This window comes from Citrus sinensis, chromosome 7, assembly GCF_022201045.2.
Source record: "Citrus sinensis cultivar Valencia sweet orange chromosome 7, DVS_A1.0, whole genome shotgun sequence".
NCBI classification, from domain to species: domain Eukaryota; kingdom Viridiplantae; phylum Streptophyta; class Magnoliopsida; order Sapindales; family Rutaceae; genus Citrus; species Citrus sinensis.
Window position 1 is genome coordinate 26311006 of NC_068562.1, and position 24003 is coordinate 26335008.

A 24003-nucleotide genomic window follows, 5' to 3' on the forward strand; every position below is an offset into this window, starting at 1 on the left:
CCGTTTGTATATCTCTCTCTCATCACCGATTACAGATGCAGCAAATCTGGAGAAGTCCAAAAGTTTCTTCTCATACTTCTCAACTATAATGGATCCTTAAACCAACCAAAGGAATTCACTCCGCTTAATATCCTGATACACAGTTGGGAAATAATGATCGTAGAAGTCCTTACGGAATATGGCTCAAGTAATCGCAGCATCCCCCTACTTTTGTCTCTCTATTATCTGACACCAATGGTAAGCTCTATCCTCAAGCAAGAAAATGGCAAAGGATTGCTTGTCATGCTCTGAACACTTTATCACGTCAAAAATACGCTCTAACTTAACAAACCATAACTTAGCCTCCGGTGGTTCTCCAGAACCATTAAAGCTCCTCGCCCCTAAACTCCTCACACGTTCAATAGTGTTTGCGTTACCTGCATGTGCTTGAGTCTGATTCTACACGACTGTAGTCATGATTTGAGCTAGCCAATCAAATGATTGGTCAATATTCAGAACATTCTCTAGTGCCTGTTGCACCATTTCATGTGCAAATGATTCAACTACCCCCTGATTCATGGGTTCACTTTCCCTTATAGGTACATTACCAAAAGTCAACCCAGTTGCTAACCTAGTATGACCATGGCCATGACCATGTCTACTGCTATGACGAAGCATAATGGTGCCTACAAAATATCAATTCTTACTTTAATAACAATGAAAGTTATTCTTACTAACACAGTAAAGTCTACAGAATCTAAAATCATGCTCTGATACTAGCTGAAACAACCCGCCCCGAAGTCCCAGAGCGAGTCTATCTAATCTCATCAAAACTGGATAGATAATAATCTAATTAGTAAGAATTCTACTGAAAATTCGACAAAGTCTTCTTTATAAATATAACACTCTCAATATGCAATTATGCAAAAAGAGCACTTCCAAAATAATTCAATATACAACCAACTCCAACGATTATCATTCTCAACCAAAATACTAAATTTTTACCCAGGATATCTCTAAGGTATCAAAAGATTATATTATAACTAATATTAACATATATTCGTTTATTTTTAATCCCAAAAGAATAATACAACAAAATTATACAATCCAAAAAAAAAACAAGAGATGATAAAGATATCCTAACAAAAATCATATATATCTTCTAACTCCATCACATGGCTGAGATTCAAAATATATCTACACTTGCTGGGTCGATTTAGTGTACCTGCAACTTCCCGTTGAGATGGGGGAATATAATAAAACAAGATGAGTATAAAAATCAATGAGCTTAGTGAGTGGATAATAATTTTTGAAAAAACATTTTTACTTTAAAAGAAATAATCACATCATTTCGAAACATGATTTCATCATACAGTATGCGAGAACCAACCAATAAATTGTTTAACGTTTAAATCAGATTACTAACCTTGAAGAGCATATATAATATCGTACGTAATAACCATGGAAAATCATATCACAATATCATGCAAAATAGATAATTCTGAAATCATCACTAAACAAGTACCCAGAGGAATAATCTCGTCGTATTTGGACCTCAACGAACGGGCAATGATGTACTACCTAGGTACTGTCATGCCCCGAAACTACATGGATAGACAGGGAAGTGTCATCTTATATCTCATCATATCTGCGCATGCATAATCTAGTCGCCAAAGGACAAAAGTGCCCAAGCACACGGCCCAAAGCCTCTGTGTGTACTCAGATGGGCCCCAAAGGCTTATATCCCATATGTATCATCTGTATCTGTATTACTGTTATCACCATATCACATGCATATGCCCTAAAAGGCAAAAGCGCCCAAACACACGGCCCAAAGCCTCTATATAAAATCTCATTTCCTTTTCATTTAACATACTTTAAATCCAATTCCTTTTCTTTAAAATATTATCATGCATGTATTCAAAATCGGTAATAAAATCAATGATCATACATATCTTTAATAATAAATACCAATACGTAGATAAAATCCATTTATAGAACAATCATTAAATCGGAGCCTTTAAAACTTATCTCGTAAACGTCCTTTACCATATTTTAAAATCATAATACACTATAAAAAAAAAAGGTTTTGTATATTCCACTCATAATGACGATGTTCATACTCAGTTATCGCCCACGTTCACGAATTAGTTCTCGCTCGCGGATCCTCCTAAATCAAGGAAACGACATAATTAATTTTCGTAAATTGGAATTAAGACTAAATTTATGCAATAAACTCGAAACGAACATTTGTCCATAATATACCACTCCCGCGTCGATAAAATTATTAAAATATCGTTTAATCCATACATCATTAAAATACACCGAAATAAAAAGTTATTGAATTACCGTAATTACAACCAATCCTGAATTTCAGAAATTACTAAAATCTCTACAGGGTCAGAAATTAAAATACTCTGAAATCTCTACACGGTGACTGGGAAACTTGGTTTAAACATTTCTGGCTGAGCTGAGTTCAATAGAACCGGCGGTGAGCTCCCATGCATGGCGACGGCCCCAGAATCTAGCTCAACAGTCGTGTAACTCCAACGGCTGAACACCGTAAATCAACGACTTTTGGTGGCTGTGGATGGTTGGAAAATAAAAAGGGAGTCAGGGAACAAAACCTAGCCGGTGAGGTCACCCCAAACTGACGAAATCAACGGCGAGAAGGGGTGGTTTTACCGCTGCTTATCGAGCTAAAACATCGGCGTTCTGGTCGTTAATCAGCGACTGTGATGGCTGGAATACGATGACTGATCTTCAAGCTTTAGATTAGTACCAAGCTTAGCTGGTTGAAATCATGAGATTCGACCAGGTGACGTTCGCGGGTCATGTCAGGTTTTGGGTCAGTTTATAGCTTTTCTCACTCTTTGATAGGTGTGTATGTGTTCCCCTATTTCCAACTTCTTCTTTTATTTTTATTTACGTTTTAACCACCTCACTGTTTTTTCTCACATATGTTATAGTGCATGTGCGCGCGAACGTGTGTGTTTGTTTGTGTGTCTTCCAGTGTTTGGGTGCGCATGGGTGTGTGCATGCAAACGTGTGTGTGTGCGTGTGCATACTTGCGTGCATGTACGAGCACGCGTGTGTCTATCTGTGTGTATATATGTCTGTGTTTGAGTGTGCGTACGTGCGTGCGTGTGGATGTGCACGAATGTACGTGCATGTGTGCGTATCTATGCGTTCGTGCATGCATGTGCCTATGTGTGCATGCTTGCATACGTGTGTGTGTGAGAAGGTGTATTGGCATATACATTTCGTTTTCTATTGAAATGAGAAAGTGAGTTTTAGCAAGCTGATTTTAAAGAAAGTAAGTAAATTTTCTTTTTTCCTTAGGTGCTTGAATTCACTATTCTTGTAGTAAGTGTTGGTTGATTTGTATAATCAATTATTATCAATGCCAATGTGCAAGTATACACAACAAGTAATAAAGTGATGAGTGTTCAAGATCGTCTCCACAAGGATTGATGTTACTCAAAATGTTAAAGCAATCACAATAATGCACGTCAACTAAAGACCGAAACAAACAATTGCCAAATAATTCTATCGTAAATAATAATTGTGAGAGATGGGAATTAAAGCAATATCGAAATAAAATAGACTTAATTAAATGTGTCCAAGATTCAATTGAGAATATAGTAGTTGAATGATCAAATTCTCCTAATGGGGTGACTGTTGATTACCGAATTAGCACTGGTTGTTATGATAAGTGCTGCAGCACTGGGCAGAACAAATCTGCATCCGCAACTATCGCATGTTGGAAATCTCATACCTTTAAATCTACTAACAATGACCAGTTGCTCATAAATTTAATGTATGGCTTTATGATCTTTAATCCCTCTACCCTACAAGGTGAGCACCTATGTCTAGGATATCACAAATTTTAATTTCAAGCATTGCCCTTATGAGATTTAAGATAACCTAATCCAGAAAACTTAATTTAAGAACAAGTAATACTCTAATAATGTCCGCTAAGACATGCACTTTTGCTGCTCTATCTTAACTGAAACTATTAAATGGGTGGTCAACCGAAATAATAATTATATCATAAAAACTATTAGAGTATAATGCTACAGAATTATCATAACATCATATAAGAACAGTCAAGAACCTATTGGATTATTTGTCACTCAACTACAAGTAAATTCAGTTTATATTCTGAATGGGAAAAATAAACATAATGATCGCAGAATACATCCAATCAATTAAAGGAAGAAAGATAATATGAGTTGAGCACGATGAAAGTCTAAGGATCCTCCTCGGTGCTTCAATGATGCCGAATAGCCCTCCTTAATCTGGATCTTATTCTTGCCTTTTTAATTGTTTTTGAATGTTAATTCCACCGCCGCTTCTATGTGGTGCATGCCCCCTTTATATATTTGCAAATTAGGTTTTCCAAACCAGTGCCTATGCGCGTGCCTGTGTTTTAATTAGGAAACATGCAGATTGTAATTTAATTACTGACTCGCGCCTATATTTTCTCCTGCGTTTCTCCCAGATTACTGCAGCATTGGTTGCTCTAACATCTGCAACAGCACTTGTGTCATTTCCGATTATGCTTTCCTTCTTTTGTGATCATCTTCTTTCCATATTTAATTAATGCTTTATCAAATATTTTATTAGATTCTTTAAACAAGCCTAGCAACAAACATACATCTAAAGGCTCAAAAATATCACTAGATCTGGATATCAGAAATAGCGATCTGATTGGAAGGAGGGAGAAAAAAAGAATACAACTGAGGATTGAGATCTGGTCTCGTTGCCTCAGAGGAACGTAACAGTTGTAAGGCAGATATGATACAGATCAGTCTGCAAGTGATGCTTTAAAATAAATTGCGAAAATTTAAACATACATTGAAAGCTTTAAATTACAAATGCTTTAAATAGAATTGAAAAATAAATTGCTTACATTAATTGCTTTTTCGAAATGCTTTACAAAGGTTGATTTGTATAGAGAAGAAAGGGAAAATTACAAGACCAGGAAAAATTTCCTTGAGCTATCTTAATCCAGATTTCCCGAGAGAGAGAGAGAGAGAGAAAGAGAGAGAAGAAGAGAATTGGAGAATGGAAAAATTCTGAGGAGTCTCAGTCTTCCTCTAGAATATATACAAAAATTTTTTAAACTGTAGACTGTAGCGGAGCTGTAGCATATAGTAATCTTTGGAACTCTCCACTGTAGACTGTAGCGGAGCTGTAGCGAACAGTAATCTTTAGAATTCTTCACTGTAGACTGTAGCGGTGCTGTAGCATACAGTAATCTTTGTAACAAAGTTTAAAATACAAGTATAATACGGGTGAAGAGACATGTGCGCTCTCACTTGTGTCCAGGGGACCACCCGAAGATACATACATAAACTTAAAAATACAATTAATTACAATGGAAATGTGAAAATTACAAAATGAATATTTACTCTTTTTTTTTAGAAACAATAATTATTTACAATGCTTTATTGGAGAGAAAATTCCGAAACAATCATATTCATTGTCGTCTCCAAGTGAAATAAATGGCTCTTCATCATCATCGTCAGAGGAGTCTGCGACTGAAGACTTTGATCGAGAGGTGATGAGCTGCTCCATAACTTTGAAATATTCTTCTTCTGTAATCACTGGGGCTCACATTTCCATTGTAATTAATTGTATTTTTGAGTTTATGTATGTATCTTCGGGTGGTCCCCTGGACACAAGTGAGAGCGCACATGTCGCTACTTTTTTACACATTTCTGCATATGGGGTGCATACTCAGATCTGGTTACTCAGCAACTTAAGCCATTGGAGCAGAGTTTTATTTCATAAATATCACAGTCAATCAACATGCTTCTTCCTTCAAATCTTAAGACATTTTCTATTCTTTTGGTTTTGCTCTAGCAGTCTCATACAACTCAATCACGGGCTAAGTGTTGGGACATAATTTCACTTCTATCTAAAACTATCTCTACTTGGCATTCTCATAAATACTTAATAGCACTCAATTTATCTTCATTAGGTTTTCAAATCCATACACAAATAACAGATGATAGAGCTTCACACAACACAAACATAAACACAAACATAAAACACATGCATTCGGAAACAACCCCCCCAAACTTGAGAGATGATGTGTCCTCACAAACAAACAAAATACAAACACACAAATGGACAAACAACTCTTTTTTTTTTTGAACAAGAAGGAAACTAGTGAGAGAAAAGTACTCCCCTGTGGTGGGGACTACAGCCCATGATGTGATGTTATCAGCGCTTCTTGGATGCACTAAGCAACTTATCCTTTGGTGAAGCCTCTGGGAAGGTAGCTGGCAATGTCTTTGTCTTTTTCGCTGCAGGGCTGGTGAGAAGAGTTGTGGTACCCGCAGATGTATTGCCTTTTCGTTTGCTGGGTTGTCTTGGACTGGTGCGGATAGGCTGGCTAGGACTTGGCTGTGGAGTCTTTTGAGTCAATGCGTCAGCTGCCTGGCCCTCGGCTGTGATGGCAACTATTACCTCAAGTAGTTGCTTGGCTGGCTCAGATGTAGGCATGGCTCTAGCTGTTGCAGCAGCTAACTCAACATCAACTTGTTCCATTTCATCGTCAGAGGCTAGAGGTGTTGCCATTTTTGCTTTACCCTTGGCCTTTCCTTTGCTTACAAAGACTGGAATAGGAGGTTCCACGTCAAGGTCTTCCTTCTCCTCTTCTTGAATAATGTGCTGCTTCCTAGTTTTGGACTGGGTGGGGATGGGTGTTTCCTCACGTTCATGTTCTGAATTATCCTCTGCCTCTGAGGGTGAGCTATATGTCTCAAATTTATCACCTTCATCCTCAGGTGGGTCAGATAGTTCAGCATCTTCTGAGTCAACGTTTGTTGGTGGTTCAGTTGCAGCTTGCTCTGCTGGTTCATCTGAAGCATTGGCTTCTTCATTGGTTTCTGCTGGAGCACCTGTGGTGCTAGTGTCAAAATTGTATTGCTGGAGCAGGGAAGTAGGGAAGTTCCAATGATTGTGTTTCATGTACTCAGCAAATTTGTGTAGTTGTCCATCCAGGTGCTGTAGATAGCTCCAAAACCGACCATTTTCCCTCTGCTGAGCTTCCATACATTGATTGATACTGGTGCTGAGTGCTTGGATGGTCTGTTCTAAACTAAGAGTTCGTCGTGCTCCTGTTACAGCAGCTGGTTCAGTGGTTGTTCCAGCACTCTCGCCAGCAACTCTTTCAATTTTTCGTGCCGTAAAGGCACCCTCATTCTTGACATGATCAGCGCTGGCTTCAAAACGAACACCTGAAACTACACAAATACTGGTGACAAGTGAAGGAAATAGTAAAACAGCAGTTCGATGAGTTTTGGCTGCACATTCTCGGATTTCTTTGGTAATGATGCTACCTACATCTATAGGGAGCCCTCTAACAAGGACGTATAGCAAAACCAATCTTTCTTGTGAAACCGTAGTAGTGTGAGTGGTGGGCATAAGTCTAAATTTCAAAAATTTCACCCACACCTTAGCAATAGGTTTCAACTCTATCCTGTTAACTACACGCCCTTCCTCGTTAACCCATGATGCCCCTTCGATGGTAAGAGTTGTGAAAATGGTGGTCCACTTTTTCGGGGTTAACTTATCACGCAATTTAGCATACTCACAAGTAATCTCAACAGGTAAGTTATAAAAAACATTGATAACACGAGAGTCCAATAGAACAAGTGTATTTCTTACCTAGATATTGTACTGATCAGAGCTTACAAAATTGGCATAAAATTCTTTTACCACTGGCAGTACAGGATTGCGAGGGTGTTTGTAAAACTCTAGCCATCCTCGCTTTGCTGCAGCATCATGAGTTGTTTTCACAATTCCAGTGAGTTGGTCTGGAAATTGAAACCCTTTTTCTTCCAGAATCCTGCGTGGCTCTATGAATTCTTTGTATTTTTCTTCGGCATGGTAACTCTGGAATTGTGATAGATCTTTGAGGCGGCTCGCTGTTTTCTTATATCGCGGCATTGCTGTAGCAGTAACAAAGTTAGGCTACTATTCCTGAGAGCCAAAATAGAAGAAATGTTAAAGAATTAGGAGAGTTGGACTTGCGAAGGAGATGGGGAATAATGGCTTGGACATTAAGCAAAATGACTCTTTTTTATAGTTGACTGTAATTTGAAGATAACTACAGTAATTAGAGATAATTGAGGGAATAAAATATTTGAATTAAATATGCATATCCCAAAATTATCGGTCATTGAAATTAAAGCTGTGATTTCGAAGATTTGTTTCCGCAATTTCTATCCATATTCGAGCGTCCATCTGTCACGATTTCATCTCCAACGGTAAGTGAAGGCTCCAGCCTTTAATTTACTGTAACGGGAAAATTTGTTGCTACAGCCCCCATTTGCTCATTCCAACAACGGGTACAAAATCCATACCAAAGCGTCTGACACGTGGTTGTTGTCCTCTGAATTCTGCCACCAGATACTTGCACTTGTCAATATGAAATTCAATTGTCACATTTATTTCAAACTAAAATTAAGTCTAAAATTATTAAGATAAGGTAGATTAAAGTAAATCGAAAAGAAGGAATGCAATAATGTAAAAGGATAAAAATAAATGGTTAACATGGCAAAACAAGATTAAATAAAATGGTAAAGAGGAATGGATGTCCATAAAACCAAAGGATATCGAAATTGGTTTGATGTGGCTGCTTCCTCAATGGGCTGCCTCCCATGAAGCGCTTGATTTAAGGTCCTTCAGTCTGACCTTCTGTCTTTGCTCAATAGTGGGGTTCTTGAAGGGATAACACCTCCTTTGACCCTTCTGCTGCTGGGTGCATGTAATGCTTAACCCTGTGCCCATTAACCTTGAATTCGTGACCCATTTGTTGATCTAAAAGATCAACAGCTCCATGAGGGTAAGATTTCAATAGCTTAAACGGGCCAGACCATCGTGACTTGAGCTTTCCCGGAAACAACCTTAGTCTTGTATTGTGGAGCAACACTAATTGACTAGGGATGAACTTCCTGTGTTGAATATGCTTGTCATGCCAATGTTTTGTTCTCTCTTTATAAATTTTTTCATTTTCATATGAAAACAGCCATAATTCATCAAGCTCACAAAGTTGAAGTTTCCTTTGTTCTGCTGCAGCATGCATGTCCCAATTTATTTTCTTCAGTGCCCAGTGTGCTTTATGCTCTAGCTCTAGGGGCAAATGACAAGCCTTGCCATAAACAATTCGGTAAGGAGACATGCTGAATGGGGTTTTGTATACTGTTCTGTAGGCCCATAAAGAGTCATGCAAATGTAAAGACCAGTCCTTCCTTGTTGGGTTCACCACTTTTTCTAAGATCTTTTTAATCTCTCTGTTGGACACTTCAGCCTGACCATTAGATTGTGGGTGATATGTTGTTGCTATCTTGTGTCTGACTCCATATTTCATCATTGCTACAGTAAAGATTTTGTTGCAAAAATGTGCGCTTTCATCACTAATAATTGCTCTAGGAGTACCAAACCTGGAGAAAAACATTTTTTTGAAGAAAAGTTACCACGGTTTTAGCATCATTGGTAGGTAATGCTGTAGCTTCCACCCACTTGGAGACATAGTCTACAGCAACAAGGATATATAAGTTTCCAAAGGATGGGGGAAAAGGTCCCATGAAATTTATTCCCCAAACATCAAAAACTTCTACTTCCAGTATGTTGGTCAATGGTATCTCATGTCTGCTGGTTATGTCCCCTGTCATTTGACACCTATCACAACATTTAACAAATTCATAAGCATCTTTAAAAATAGTGGGCCAATAATAACCTGATTGCATAACTTTGGCAGCTGTTCTGTGACCACCAAAATGTCCTCCATATGCTGCAGCATGACTTGATTGCAGTATATGAGGTATTTCTTCTACTGCAACACATCGTCTTATTACTTGATCTGAGCATAACTTATATAAATATGGGTCATCCCACTGGTAGCTTCTAACATTATGAAGAAATTTCTTTTTCTCTTGAAACTTCAGCTCAAGTGGTAGTAACCCACTTACCAGATAATTAGCAAAGTCTGCATACCATGGAGATTCTGACTACTACAACATCTATGCTTGCTGTACTGCTAACAGCTATTCATCAGGAAACGTTTCAGTGATGCCCTTCCTTGTCAATGTACTAGTGTCTGCTTCCAACCGTGACAAGTGGTCTGCCACTTGATTCTCAGTCCCCTTTCTATCTGTAATTTTCAGATCAAATTCTTGAAGCAATAAGATCCATCTGATTAGTCTTGGGTTGGCATCCTTCTTTGAAATTAAATATTTGATGGCTGCATGGTCTGTGTAAACAGTTACTTTAGTACCTACCAGGTAAGCTATGAATTTGTCAAAAGCAAAAACTACTACCAGCAACTCCTTCTTTGTAGTGGTGTAATTAATCTGAGTTGGAGTAAGAGTTTTGCTTGCATAATATATGGAATGAAAAACCTTATCCTTTCTTTGCCATAATACTGCTCCCACAGAATGATTACTAGCATCACACATCAATTCAAATAGTAAATTCCAATTTGGAGATATAACTACTGGAGCAGTGATCAAGGCTTTCTTTAATTCTCTAAATGCTTGAAGGCATTCTTTGTCAAAGTGAAATGGTTTATCATGCTCCAGCAATGAACATAGAGGCTTGGCTACTCTAGAAAAATCCTTGATGAATCTTCTGTAGAATCCAACATGACCTAGAAAACTCCTAATACCCTTTACTGAGGTTGGGGGTGGTAGTTTATCTATTACCTCTATCTTGGCTTTATCTACCTCAATACCATCCTTGGATATCTTGTGACCCAGCATTATTCCTTCTTGTACCATGAAATGGCACTTCTCCCAATTAAGTACTAAGTTGGTCATCTCACATCTTTTAAGAACTTCTTCCAAGTTGTGTAAACAATTACCATATGTCTCTCCAAAAACTGAAAAATCATTCATGAAAATTTTCAAGGTCTGCTCTACCATGTTAGAAAATATAGACATCATGCATCCTTGAAAAGTTGCTGGAGCATTGCATAGCCCAAATGACATTCTTATGAAGGCAAATGTTCCGTAAGGATAAGTAAATGTAGTCTTCTCTTAATCCTCTGGTGTTATAGCAATCTGGTTGTAGCCTGAATACCCATCTAAGAAACAGTAGTATTATTTTCTAGCAAGTCTGTCCAGCATCTGATCTATGAATGGAAGTGGGAAATGGTCTTTCCTTGTTGCTTTGTTGAGCTTCCTGTAATCCATACACACTCTCCATCCAGTCACTGTCCTTGTAGGAATAAGATCATTCTTCTCATTAGCCATTACTATTATCCCTCCTTTCTTTGGAACATACTGAACTGGGCTTACCCATGAACTGTCTGATATTGGGTATATGATTCTAGCATCTAACGATTTGATGATTTCCTTCTTCACCACTTCTTTCATAATAGGATTCAGCTTTCTCTGGTGCTCCACCGAATTGCTGGAACAGTCTTCTAAAAGGATCTTATGCATATATATTGATGGGTTGATACCCTTTATATCTGTCATGGTCCATCCAATTGCTCTTCTGTATTTTCCCAGCAAATCTACTAGGCTTTGTTCTTGACCTACATCCAAAGTAGAAGAAATGATTACAGGGAGTGGGTTGTTTTGACCAAGATAAGCATACTTTAAATGTGAAGGTAACAATTTTAATTCAAAACCAGGGGGTGATTCAATAAATGATAAAGTTATTTTTACTTCCCTGTCTGAAAGATTCAGGTGTTAAATAACCCTATTGTACCCATTAGATTGTTGTTTGTCCATCCAATATGTTTGAATTGCTGCAACATCTTCCTCTTCAACCTCCTCAAAGGTGGTTACTTTGTTAAGTATATTACTGTAGCATCTGTCCAATCTGTTTGCTACAACAAGATCCACTACACTTAGGAAATTACAATCTTCTATTTCATTAGGGTTTCTCATAGCCTCTAGTACATTGAATGTGACTTGCTGATAATTCACTCTCATGGTCAGCTCTCCTTTCTGGACATCTATCAAAGTCTTTTCAGTTGCCAGAAAAGGTCTGCCAAGTATAATGGGTGCCTCTTTGTCAGCTTTAAAGTCCAGCACAATGAAATCCACTCGAAAAATGAATTTGTCAACCTTCACCAGTACATCCTCTATTTTTCCTTCAGGATATGCATGAGATCTGTCAGCTAATTGCAGAGTGACAGTTGTTGGTCTGCACTCCCCTACTCAAAGCTGCTTAAATACAGATAATGGCATCAAGTTGATACTAGCTCCCAAATTATAAAGTGCTCTGCCAGCATACCTATTCCCTATAAAGCAGGGCATTGTAAAACTCCCTGGATCTTTCAATTTTGTGGAAATTTTACTCTGAAGCATATGGCTGTTTTCCTATGTTAGAACAACAGTTTCAAACTCTCCCAGCTTTCTTTTTCGTGCCAAGATATCTTTTAGAAATTTTACATAATTTGGCATTTGCTCCAAAGCTTCCACAAAAGGTATGTTTATGTGTAGTTGCTTCAACACTTCCAGGAATTTGCTGAACTGCTTGTCTTGTTTTTGTTTCTGGAACCTTTGAGGGAAGAATGGTGGATATCTAAACTGCTGGTTAGATTCAGGAGGTACCAAACTCTGTTTGTTTAAGTTGGTGCAGGTTGTGGCTACTGGTGTTGTAACTTCTTTTTCAGCAAGATCTGGTTGATTTTCTTTTGCAGTTGCTGTAGCTGGGTCCCTTGCGTCAGTGTCTTGATGGGGAGTCTGCTGTAACATGCTTTCCTTTTGAGTTGGTTTTTGAGCTGAAATACCTTCCATCCCATTTTTGGTCACCTCAACTAGGATATCAATATGCTTTCCAGATCTCAGACTAATCACTTTACAGTGTTCTTTGCTCTCTCTCTCCTATGATCTTCTGTGTTGCTAGGTAAGCTTCCTTGAGTTCTGCTGCTCATTGCTGTAGCTAATTGTCCCATTTGGTTCTCAAGGTTTCTCAAGGACACAACTTGACTCTGCACAATTGCTTCATTCTTTACAATGTACTCCTTGATTAATACTTCCAATGAAGTGATTGGATCCTGACTGATATGCTTTTGCCCTTGACTTTGTTGATGAAAACCAGGTGGTTGTGGTTGTGTGTTTCTACTTAGCCCATTCAATGTTGGAGGATTTCAATTCTGATTGCTCAATGAGAAATTTGGGTGTTGTTTCCAGCCTGGGTTGTAAGTATTTGAATATGGGTTGTTCTGAGGTTGTCGATTGAAGTTACCCACATAATTACTGAGGCTGGATTTCCAGGGCAATTATCAAAATCATGATCTTCACCACAATAGACATAAGAAAGTTCAGTAACTTGCTTTACTGTTACTGGAGCAGCTGTCATGGCTTTTACTATGTTAGTCAATGAAGTTACTTGAGCTGATAAGGCTGTAATTGCATCAATGCTATGTACCCCTGCTGATCCTCTTGCTACTGGTTGCCTAGCTGAAGGCCACTGATAGTTATTATTGGCAATTCTCTCTAAAATCTCATAAGCTTCAGTGTAGGATTTGGATAACAGAGCTCCATTTGCTGAAGCATCCACCATTAACCTTGTACTCGGATTCAACCCATTGTAGAAAGTTTCCAATTGAATGCAACAAGGAATACCATGATGAGGACACCTTCTGAGCAATTCCTTGAACCTTTCCCAAGCCTCGTACAAACTTTCATTTTCAATTTGATGGAAGGAGGTAATCTCATTCCGTAATTTCGCATTCTTTATCGGTGGGAAATATTTCATTAGGAATTTATCAGCCAATTCATTCCATGTAGTAATGGAATCAGATGGTAATGAATTTAACCATGCTCTTGCTCTATCCCTTAAGGAATAAGAAAAAAGCCTCAGCCTTAAAGCATCTTGCGTTGCTCCAGCAATTTTGAAAGCATCACTTACTTCGAAGAACAATTTAAGATGGAGATGAGGATCTTCATTTGGCAGTCCATTGAATTGCCCAACTGTTTGCAACATTTAAAACATCACTGGTTTTAATTCAAAGTTGACAGCATCTACTTCAGGTCTGATGATGCCAAGATGGACAACTTGAGGAGTTAGCACAGCATAATCTCGTATAGCTCGGTCCCTGTCATCTGCCATGTAAATAATATTGTTATTTCCTGGTTGTCTCCCGTTAGCATATTTATTCCGCTCTTCTTGAATGTTTGCTGGTTGTAAAGGTCCGTGAGGGTTCAAATTTCCCTCATCTTGCAAGTTATTCATGCCTGAAGCAGTCTTTGAATTTCTTTGTTCTCTTCGCAATCTCTTGATAGTCCTTTCAATCTCAGGATCGAATTGGAATACCTCAGATTTATTTTTGTGCATGTACGTACTGATCTGCCAATCAATAGAATGAATTGAGTTAAGTTTGGTGCTATCGCAATTTACTTCACACTCCAAAAATAAACAATCAATCCCCGGCAACGGCGCCAAAAACTTGTTGGTTGATTTGTATAATCAATTATTATCAATGCCAATGTGCAAGTATACACAATAAGTAATAAAGTGATGAGTATTCAAGATCGTCTCCACAAGGATTGATGTTACTCAAAATGTTAAAGCAATCACAATAATGCACGTCAACTAAAGACCGAAACAAACAATTGCCAAATAATTCTATCGTAAATAATAATTGTGAGAGATGGGAATTAAAGCAATATCGAAATAAAATAAACTTAATTAAATGTGTCCAAGGTTCAATTAATAATATAGTAGTTGAATGATCAAATTCTCCTAATGGGGTGACTGTTGATTACCGAATTAGCACTGGTTGTTATGATAAGTGCTGCAGCACTGGGTAGAACAAATCTGCATCCGCAACTATCGCATGTTGGAAATCTCATACCTTTAAATCTACTAACAATGACCAGTTGCTCATAAATTTAATGTATGGCTTTATGATCTTTAATCCCTCTACCCTACAAGGTGAACACCTATGTCTAAGATATCACAAATCTTAATTTCAAGCACTGCCCTTATGAGATTTAAGATAACCTAATCCAGCAAACTCAATTTAAGAACAAGTAATACTCTAATAATGTCCGCTGAGACATGCCCTTTTGCTGCTCTATACTAACTGAAACTATTAAATGGGTGGTCAACCGAAATAACAATTATATCATAAAAAATTATTAGAGTATAATGCTACAGCATTATCATAACATCATATAAGAATAGTCAAGAACCCATTGGATTATTTGTCACTCAACTACAAGTAAATTCAGTTTATATTCTGAATGAGAAAAATAAACATAAATATACTGATCGCAGAATACATCCAATCAATCAAAGGAAGAAAGATAATATGAGTTGAGCACGATGAAAGTCTAAGGATCCTCCTCGGTGCTTCAATGATGCCGAATAGCCCTCCTTAATCTCGATCTTCTTCTTGCCTTTTTAATTGTTTTTGAATGTTAATTCCACCGCCGCTTTTATGTGGTTCATGCCTCCTTTATATATTTGCAAATTAGGTTTTCCAAACCAACGCCCATGCGCGTGCCTGTGTTTTAATTAGGAAACATGCAGATTGTAATTTAATTGCTGACCCGCGCCTATATTTTCTCCCGCGTTTCTCCTAGATTGTTACAGCATTGGTTGCTCTAACATCCGCAATAGCACTTGTGTCATTTCCAATTGTGCTTTCCTTCTTTTGTGATCATCTTCTTTCCTTCTCTTTCTCATCTAATGTCTCCGCATCCTTTTATGAATTTAAAACCTACAAATTAAAACTTGTTTTTAGCACAAATTACTATTATTCAAGCAAAACTTGTTAAGACTCAATTAAAATGAATGTTTATGCAAAAGTTCACCAAAATGTAATCAAAATACATTATTTGCTTTCTAAATGGCCTTTCTTCAAGTCTAAAATAAATGTAATAACTCTCATTTCCTAGAGTTATCAGTAAGCACTCCATATTTTATTTTAAGAGATAAGTGGGTGAAGGATGCTTGTGTAAAGCCCAAAATAAGTATTATGTGAAAGTATGAATGTTAAGTGAGAGTCATAATAAATGGTAATTGAATAAAGATAGTTTAAGTAAGTGATTTGAAAGGAAAGGTTTTGAAAGTGACCCTAGGTTTTGAAGAACTTCTTTTATGATGTTTTTCAAAGAGCATTGCATATCGTGTATTTGTATTATATATAAGTGTGTATTTGTATTATACATAAGTGTGTGTATTCTGGTAGATGAAAAATTGCTTTCTTTACTAATTCTTGTACTCATTAAAGTTTATTGTAATTTCCATGATCAAAATTGATTAATGTTAAGTGAGGAGAAAATCTACATTGAGGATGATAGATAGTTTGGCAAATTTTACATTTTCCACTATTTAAGGATCGAAGGTTTATATATTCTAGAAATATTTTTAAGTTTATTAGTTTTAACGCTTCTACCATGCTTTAGTTGTAAATTGCATCTAGAGACCCCCCTCGAATTCCCTCTGGAATTTAGGGAGAGTTGCTACAAAAGATTTGATTAACATATATCAAATTATAATAATTCTTGTTATTTGTTACATAAGAACATATATGGAAAGAAGGGAAATTAATAAAGAAAGTTAAGAAAATCCGTAGGCAAATTTTTTTTACTTTTGATACTTTTGCTGTTCATATATATATATGAACATGATGAATATCATGTTTCTTGTTTCTCTCCAGTAAAGCGTTGTAAATAATTATTTGATTAGTACGTGGCGTTGACTGTTTCAGAATTTTCTCTCCAGTAAAGCATTGTAAACCCGAATTAATGCAACTGGAAAAACATCCCAGTTGCATTAATTTATCAAAGTCCTTAGAAGGAAATAGGATCGAAGGATGGATGTGTTTTCGAAATAATTCTTTATTGATTGCTTTAGATAGAACAAATTGGATCGCGTTTGTTCAAATTTTAAATTCAGTTACCAATTTTAGATTAAGTAGATTTGCTTTGGATCGCGGTTGGTCAGGTTTTATATTTATTAAATTAGTACGTGGCGTTGTTAAACCAGATCGATGCAGAAGGGAATCTGCCTTTGGACCCAGATCTAACTTAGAACAAATCAATAGCCCACACGTTCGGGTTTCCAGCCGATATACCAACTTAATTTTGCTTTACCAAATAATAATTAAGTTCTTTAAACGCGGTTGTCAGATTTTAAACAATTTACCAAATCTTTATTAAATTCTTTAGCAAGCCTAGCAACACATACATCTAGAGGCTTGGGTACAAACACAGTACCAGATTCGGTTCCCGGAAATAGTGCTCTGAAGGAATGGAGGGAGAAGAGAAGATTTACAACTGAGGATCGAGATCTGGTCTCTTTGCCTCAGAGGAACGTACAGTTTATATGACAGAACTGATACAGATCAGTCTGCAGAGCATGCATAGAAAGCTTTAAAAGACTGAAATTTAAATGCTTTAAATGTAAATTGCGGAAATTTAAATGTTACATAAAATTAAATTGCAGAAATTTAAATTGCTGAAATTTAAAGTGCGGAAATTAAATTCCTTTAAATAAAATTACAAATGCTTTAATAAAACTGGAATGAAATGCTTACATCGGTTGGTTTTCTTTGTAGAGAAGAAAGGGAAATAATGGGAAATTAATCTGAAGACAGGAGAAATTTCTTTTTGTCTTCGGATTCCAGATTCCTATTCCCAGAGAGAGAGAGAGAGAGGGAGAGAGAGAGAGGATTCTAGAGAGAAGGGAGAGAAGAAGAGAGAGAAGTTCCAGACTTAGAAATGAAAAACCTGAGGAGTCTGAGTCTTCCTCTCGGATTTTATACAAAGATCTTTAAACTATTCACTGTAGCGGGATTTTAAGTGCACAGTAAACTCTGGAAATCTGTACTGTTCACTGTAGCGGAGCTTTAAGTGCACAGTAACATCTGGATCGTAACTCTGAATAGTAGATTCTTTGTACAAAAATTGAAATACGATACGGGTAAAGAGACATGTGCGCTCTCACTTGTGTCCAGAGGACCACCCGAAGAAACAGAACAATAATTTTTTTTAAAGTAAATAATCAAATAATTATTTACAATGCTTTACTGGAGAGAAAATTCTGAAACATTCATCTTCATTATCATCTCCAAGAGAAATAAAGGGCTCTTCATCTTCATCTTCTTCTTCGTCTTCAGAGGTGTCAGCTACTGATGACTTTGACTGGGAGGCGAGGAGCTGTTCCATGGCTTTGAAGTATTCTTCTTCTGTTTTGGCACTTGCCAATAGGGATTGGGCTTTGGACTTTTGGGTCAAAAAGGTTTGTTGGGCTTTAGAATGTGTTATGGTGGGTTGAAGAAGGCCTTTGGCAGAGAGCCAATCTCGGACCAAATTTTCAGTCAATTTTGACTGTTCGTCAAATTTGGACCACCATTTTACTTTAAAGGTTCTTTGAAGGATGAGTTGGGAATCTTGGGTATGAAGCCTAAGGTTCCACATCCATACCCATGGAAGGAAGAAATTTGTACAGAAACAGAGAAATGGGGGAAACCTTTTCTCGGATTCAGAAGGAGTATAATGGGCTTTGAAGAGGTTTAAACAATGGGTGGCATTTGGGGTTAAAATTTGTGGTATTGGGCCAAAAGTATTCCACCAATGATGGAACCAGTTTGGAAGGCTTTGGACGGTTATTTTTGGGTTGAAGAAAAATAACCAAGAATGGGATTTTTTGGGATTTTGGATAAAAAAAAGGTGTTATACCAGGCTTGTTGGTAATCCCAGTAGGAATAAGTCCGACAATGAGGTAAACGTGTTTGGAAATTTAAAGGAAAAGTTTAAAAATTATGGAGTAGGTCACCCCATTGGTTTGGGCTCAAAACTTTTAAAATAGTAGCCGTGGAATAGGCTGGTTCTGAATGTGATTCACTGAGAAAGAAATGTTTGAACTTAACTGAATCAGTGATTTCTAAAATGTTTTGATAGTAAGACTGGGGTTTTGTTAAATCCCATGGTTTAAAAAACCAGCCCTTAGGGAAAAACTTTGAAATTGCTTGGAAAGGATCAGCATGGTAAAATCCATCTTCTAAAGAAAGAATATTTTGAAAATGGGTTTTATCAAACCAATCGGAGGTTTTCTTTGAAGGTGATGGTTGGGAAAGCACAATTTGGGAAGAAGAGCTTTCACCAGAGACAATCACATTTTGAGAAGAGGGTTTTGAGATTTCTTTGGAGATAGGGTTTTCTTTTTCTTCTTTTGAGAAAATCTGGCTTTGGGAAAGGTTTTGTAAGGCGAGCATAAGCTCAGGGGACTTTGTAATGGAACTCATCCATTGTCTTACTTGGTCATCAGAAGAAGTGGTTTTGTAATGGGCACCATGTTCTTCAACCATTTCTATCCAAGATTTAATAGGCATGGCTGAGGAAAGTAATTTGTCTTTAGAAGGGGTAGCTTGGGGTTCTTTAGAGGTTGCTCTAGATTCAGAATCTTTAAGAACAGCTTTACCTTTGTCTTTCTTCTTTGGCGGCATTATCTGTTTTGAAGAAATTCCCGAGTTAGAAAATCAGGAATAAAATTTGTATCACCTTTAATATATTCAATATCAAAATAAAAAACACTTAAAATGGCTTGCCATCGTGCAAAAATCTGTTTTGATGCAATATTTTGAACATCTTTTTCCAAAACATGTTTTGCAGCTTTGCAATCAATTCTAAGTAGAAATTTTTGATTTAGTAAATCACTTTGAAATTTTGTAACACATAAAACAATGGAAAGAATTTCTTTTTTTATAGTAGAATAATTTTTCTGGCAATCATTCTAATGTGCAGAAACATATTGTACTATCTGTTCTTTATCATTTTCTTTTTGCTTTAATATGCCTCCATAACCTAAATCAGAATCATCAGTTTCAACAATTTTAGGTAATGTAGGATTAGCAAGATATAAACATGGGATGCTTTTCACAGAATTCTTTATAAGCTTTACAACCTTGGTATGTTCATCTGTCCAAGGAACAGGTTTTTTCTTTAATCTATCATGCAAGGGTTTAGACATCCTATTAATGTTAGGACAGAAATCAAGAACATAATTTAAACTCCCAAGAAATCTTTGTAATTGAGTTTTGTTAAGAATTTTATCAGCAAACAAAAGAGATCTCTCGATTGGAGTGATTGTTCCTTTAGAAATATGATGACCAAGGAATCTGACTTTTGTTTGAAATAAAGAAACTTTAGAACTAGAAATTGTCAATCCAGCCTTTCTGGTGGCAAAATAAAAAGTCTTTAAATGTTTGAAATGTTGATCGATAGAATTGGAAAATATCAATACATCGTCAATGTAAACAATGCAAAAATCAGAATAAGGATTATAAATATCATTCATAATTCTTTGAAATTCTGAGGGTGCATTCTTTAAACCAAAGGGCATAACAGTCCACTCATACTGTCCAAATGGAACAGTAAAAGCAGTTTTGTAACAGTCATTAGGATGAATTTGAATTTGCCAAAAACCAGATTTCATGTCGAATTTTGAAAAAATAAGAGCAGAACATAGTTTTTGAAGTAAATCCTTTTTATTAGGTATTGGATACCTAATCCATTTTAGGGCGTTATTAAGAGGTTTGTAGTTTATAACTAATCTAGGAGTGCCTCTTTCAATTTCAGAATTTTTATTAACATAAAAAGCGGCACAAGACCATGGGGACCTTAACTTAACAATGAGTCTTTTTGACTCTAAATCTTTGATTTCATTTTTGCAATGTTGTTCCAATTCCATGTTCATCTGGATTGGACGTGCTTTAGTGGGGATCTGTCTTTCATTAAAAGACGTTTCATAAGGTAGATCTACCATGTGTTGTTTTCTGTCCCAAAAAGCAGAAGGTAGATCAGCACAAATTTCTTTTTCAATGAGAGTTTTGAAATCAGAAATCTTTTTTTTAATGAAATTACTTTGTAATTGGCTTTCAATTCTTTGTAAGTTTAAATCCTTCTGTAAAAACATTAGATCACACTGTTTTGATTTAAGTAGGTTATTTATTCTGTTTTGATAAACAGAACAGGCCTTAACAATATTCAAATTCCTTGTTTTAGGTTTTTCAATAAAAGGGAAAACAAGTTTCTTATTTTTTTATTTGAAGGATATACTATCATAATTGATAGTATATGGAGTTATAAGATTTATAAAAGGAGTTCCCAAAATGATGGCATGATGAATATCATTTGTGAGGACAAAAGAAGTTTTAAAATCAAAACCATTATTATGGATTGAGGCTTCAACCTTGGAACTGACATTCAGTTTTGAATTATTAGCGGCAGAAAGTCTTTCTTTTGTTTTTTCATGAAATCTTTTGGGGACGATGTCTTCTCTAATGCAATTTAAATCGGCGCCAGTATCAAAAAGGGCAATGGCGTCCATTGCAAAATCATCAGAAAAGATTAAAGTGACTTTAATCAAATACTTTCTTGTGGTGATTTGTTTTAAAACAAATAGAAAATCATTGGGTACTGACTCAATGTTTTCTACTTTAATATCATCACCATCATTATGATTAGATTCATTGTCTGAATTATCCTGCAATTGTTTTTGTAAAAGAAGTTGGATAGTATCATAATCACTTCTTTGTTTTTCTTTTAAATCTCTGATTTCACATTTAATTTCTTTTATCTCTTTCTAAAGATCTTGGATATTAGGAACCGTCTTCTTTGTTTTCTTTTTATCCAAAATTTGAGTAAGATCATAAGAATTCTTTTTAACAATTGGGACTTTAGAAGTCTCGGCTTTATTAAAATTCAAAGTTTTCAAAAGTTTATCAAGATATTCTTTTTGAAGATTTGGATCAGAAATATGCTTTACAAGTTCAAGAAAAGTTTCTTGGTCTTTAGTCAAAACATTGATTTTCTTTAAATATGAATCAGATTCAGATTCACTACTGCTAGATATAGAGTCATCTGAGTCAAAAAGCTCATCAACTTGATATGGATCACTGTCTCCCGACATAGAAGATTCGGAATCAGAAGATTCGACAAGAAGGGGGGCTAATTTGGAAAGGATCTCTTCGTCGAGGTCAAGTTCATGAAGCTTTTTGTTCATCCTGCAATAATTTGCAGTATGACCTTTCATGCCACATTTATGACATATAGCTTCTTTGTAATTGAAAGGGGTCTTTGGTTTGGCTCTAAACTCTTTTCTTTTAGAGAATTTGGGTTTCTTATAAGGCCTCAAAGGTTTCTTATAAGGAAGTTCTCTAAAATTACGAAAGGGTTTCCTAAAATTTTTTGATTTGTAATGTTTCCTGCGGGGTTTAGTAGAACACTCGCCATTACAATCTTTGGAGATAGAAGTTTTAAAGGGGTCATAATTAAATTGTTTACAGAAACCGCCTAATTCTTGTTTAGACTTCTTAAGCTCCCACTTAAGTCGTTTCTGTAATTTCAAATCTTGACAAATCTTTAATCCTTCTTTATTGACAAAACTGACGAGTTCACCATAGGTGAACTCATCATAAGGAATACGGTTATCATAAAGGGCTTTAATGGAATTTTTTACCTTTTCACCTAGAAGAGTAGGTAATCCAGCGAGAAATTTTTCTTTCCAAGTTATATGATTTGCATCATCCCTTAGAAATAGTCTGGTAAAAAATGAGGTTTTGTAACTTTGAAATTCACTAAGTTTCCTACATCTTAAATTATGTAGTAACTCAACGTTTTTATCACGAAGGTGTGAAGGGTCACCAATGAAATGGAGGGAAATGGTTAAAATTAGAGTAGCAACAGCATCCTGAATTGGATTGTTGAACTCATCAAGAATAGGGACCCCATTTTCATCGACTTGAATGGAATTTAGAATGTCTAATTGTTGCTGATTAGTGAGAAGATGATCCCACCAACCTTTTAATTGACCAGTAAAACCGGCAATGAGGATTTCTGATATAGCACGATCAGAAGTTTCTGCTTGGGTTTTATAGGCATTGGCTGCCATTGTTATTTGTTGCAACAATCCTAGGATATTGTATTCGGACATGCCGTCAATATTTCACTCATAGACTGAAGATGCATTATATCGGGATTGATTTAATGCACTTGGTCTATTATCTATTGCTAGATCCGGTGGAGTCTTGACAGTGGGAAGGGCTAATTCCCAATAAATTTTGTTGGCTTTAGGAGTAGAAGGTTCTTCTTTGAAGGCTTCTATATCAGAAGAGGCTATAGACATTTGGTCTTGTTCTAATACTCCAATCTTGCTAGATTGAGGAGTATCAGGGGCTATCTGAACTTTGCTAGATGAGGAAGAAGCAGCTTCTATCCTATCTAATTGTTCTCTAATGGCTTTAGCAAAATCTAATTTTGACTCTTGAACAAGCTTTTGGCTAGTTTTCGAAACCTGAAAGGGTTTGAAAATAGGTTCCTTAAGCTTTTTGTTAGAATCCGATTTTGTTGGAATATGAGAAATTGATGGAACAGTAATAGTTGACTTCTGGATTTGGTTTTCTATCCTAGTCAACTGCTTTCCGATTGTATTTAAGTTAGTATTACAAAAATTATTCTGTTGGATAATACTACTTAAATTTGCCTCAGAATCATTTGGTTTTGGAATTTTGTAAGGTGAAGCTCGAATTTGGACAAGAGGTTCACCGTGATCAACGGTTACACTCCGAAGAGGTGGGTGTTCAGACTCTATAGTTCTATCACTATCAAGAAGTTTCCATTCAGGAACTTTCTTCCTAATAGTAATAGGGTTTGACTCTTTAAAAGGATAAGAGATGTTGTTATCAGAAGAATATATCTCAAACCAATCAAAAAACAATATATGAGTTTTATGAAAATTCACAAATTCATAGTAAGTTTGTTGGATTTCTTTTCTTTGGTTTAAAAAGTGTTTGAAAAACCAAAGTCTTTTTTCTTTGTTTAAATCAGAATAAAAATCATTATGCAGAAAAGTTTTATCTAATTCAAATTCTTTTTCAATGACATTAATGACATTTTCTGTAACAGCAGAAAACGTAGGGGAAGTTGGAGGAGAATGTTCCTTCTCTTCCTGACTTTGTACATGTTGATTACTAGTGTAAATCGGATGAGGAACACTAGTGGTGTAATCAACTGATCGAATGGAGGTACTAGGTAT

General features: G+C 36.3%; 1 non-coding gene across 1 annotated transcript; it reads left to right on the top strand.

Moving 5' to 3' along the window:
- The first annotated feature begins 13576 nt into the window (after nucleotides 1–13576).
- LOC112499038 (small nucleolar RNA R71) lies at nucleotides 13577–13683 on the top strand. The gene has a single exon (XR_003066565.2). It is a non-coding gene; the product is annotated as a small nucleolar RNA R71 (small nucleolar RNA).
- The last annotated feature ends 10320 nt before the right edge of the window (nucleotides 13684–24003 follow it).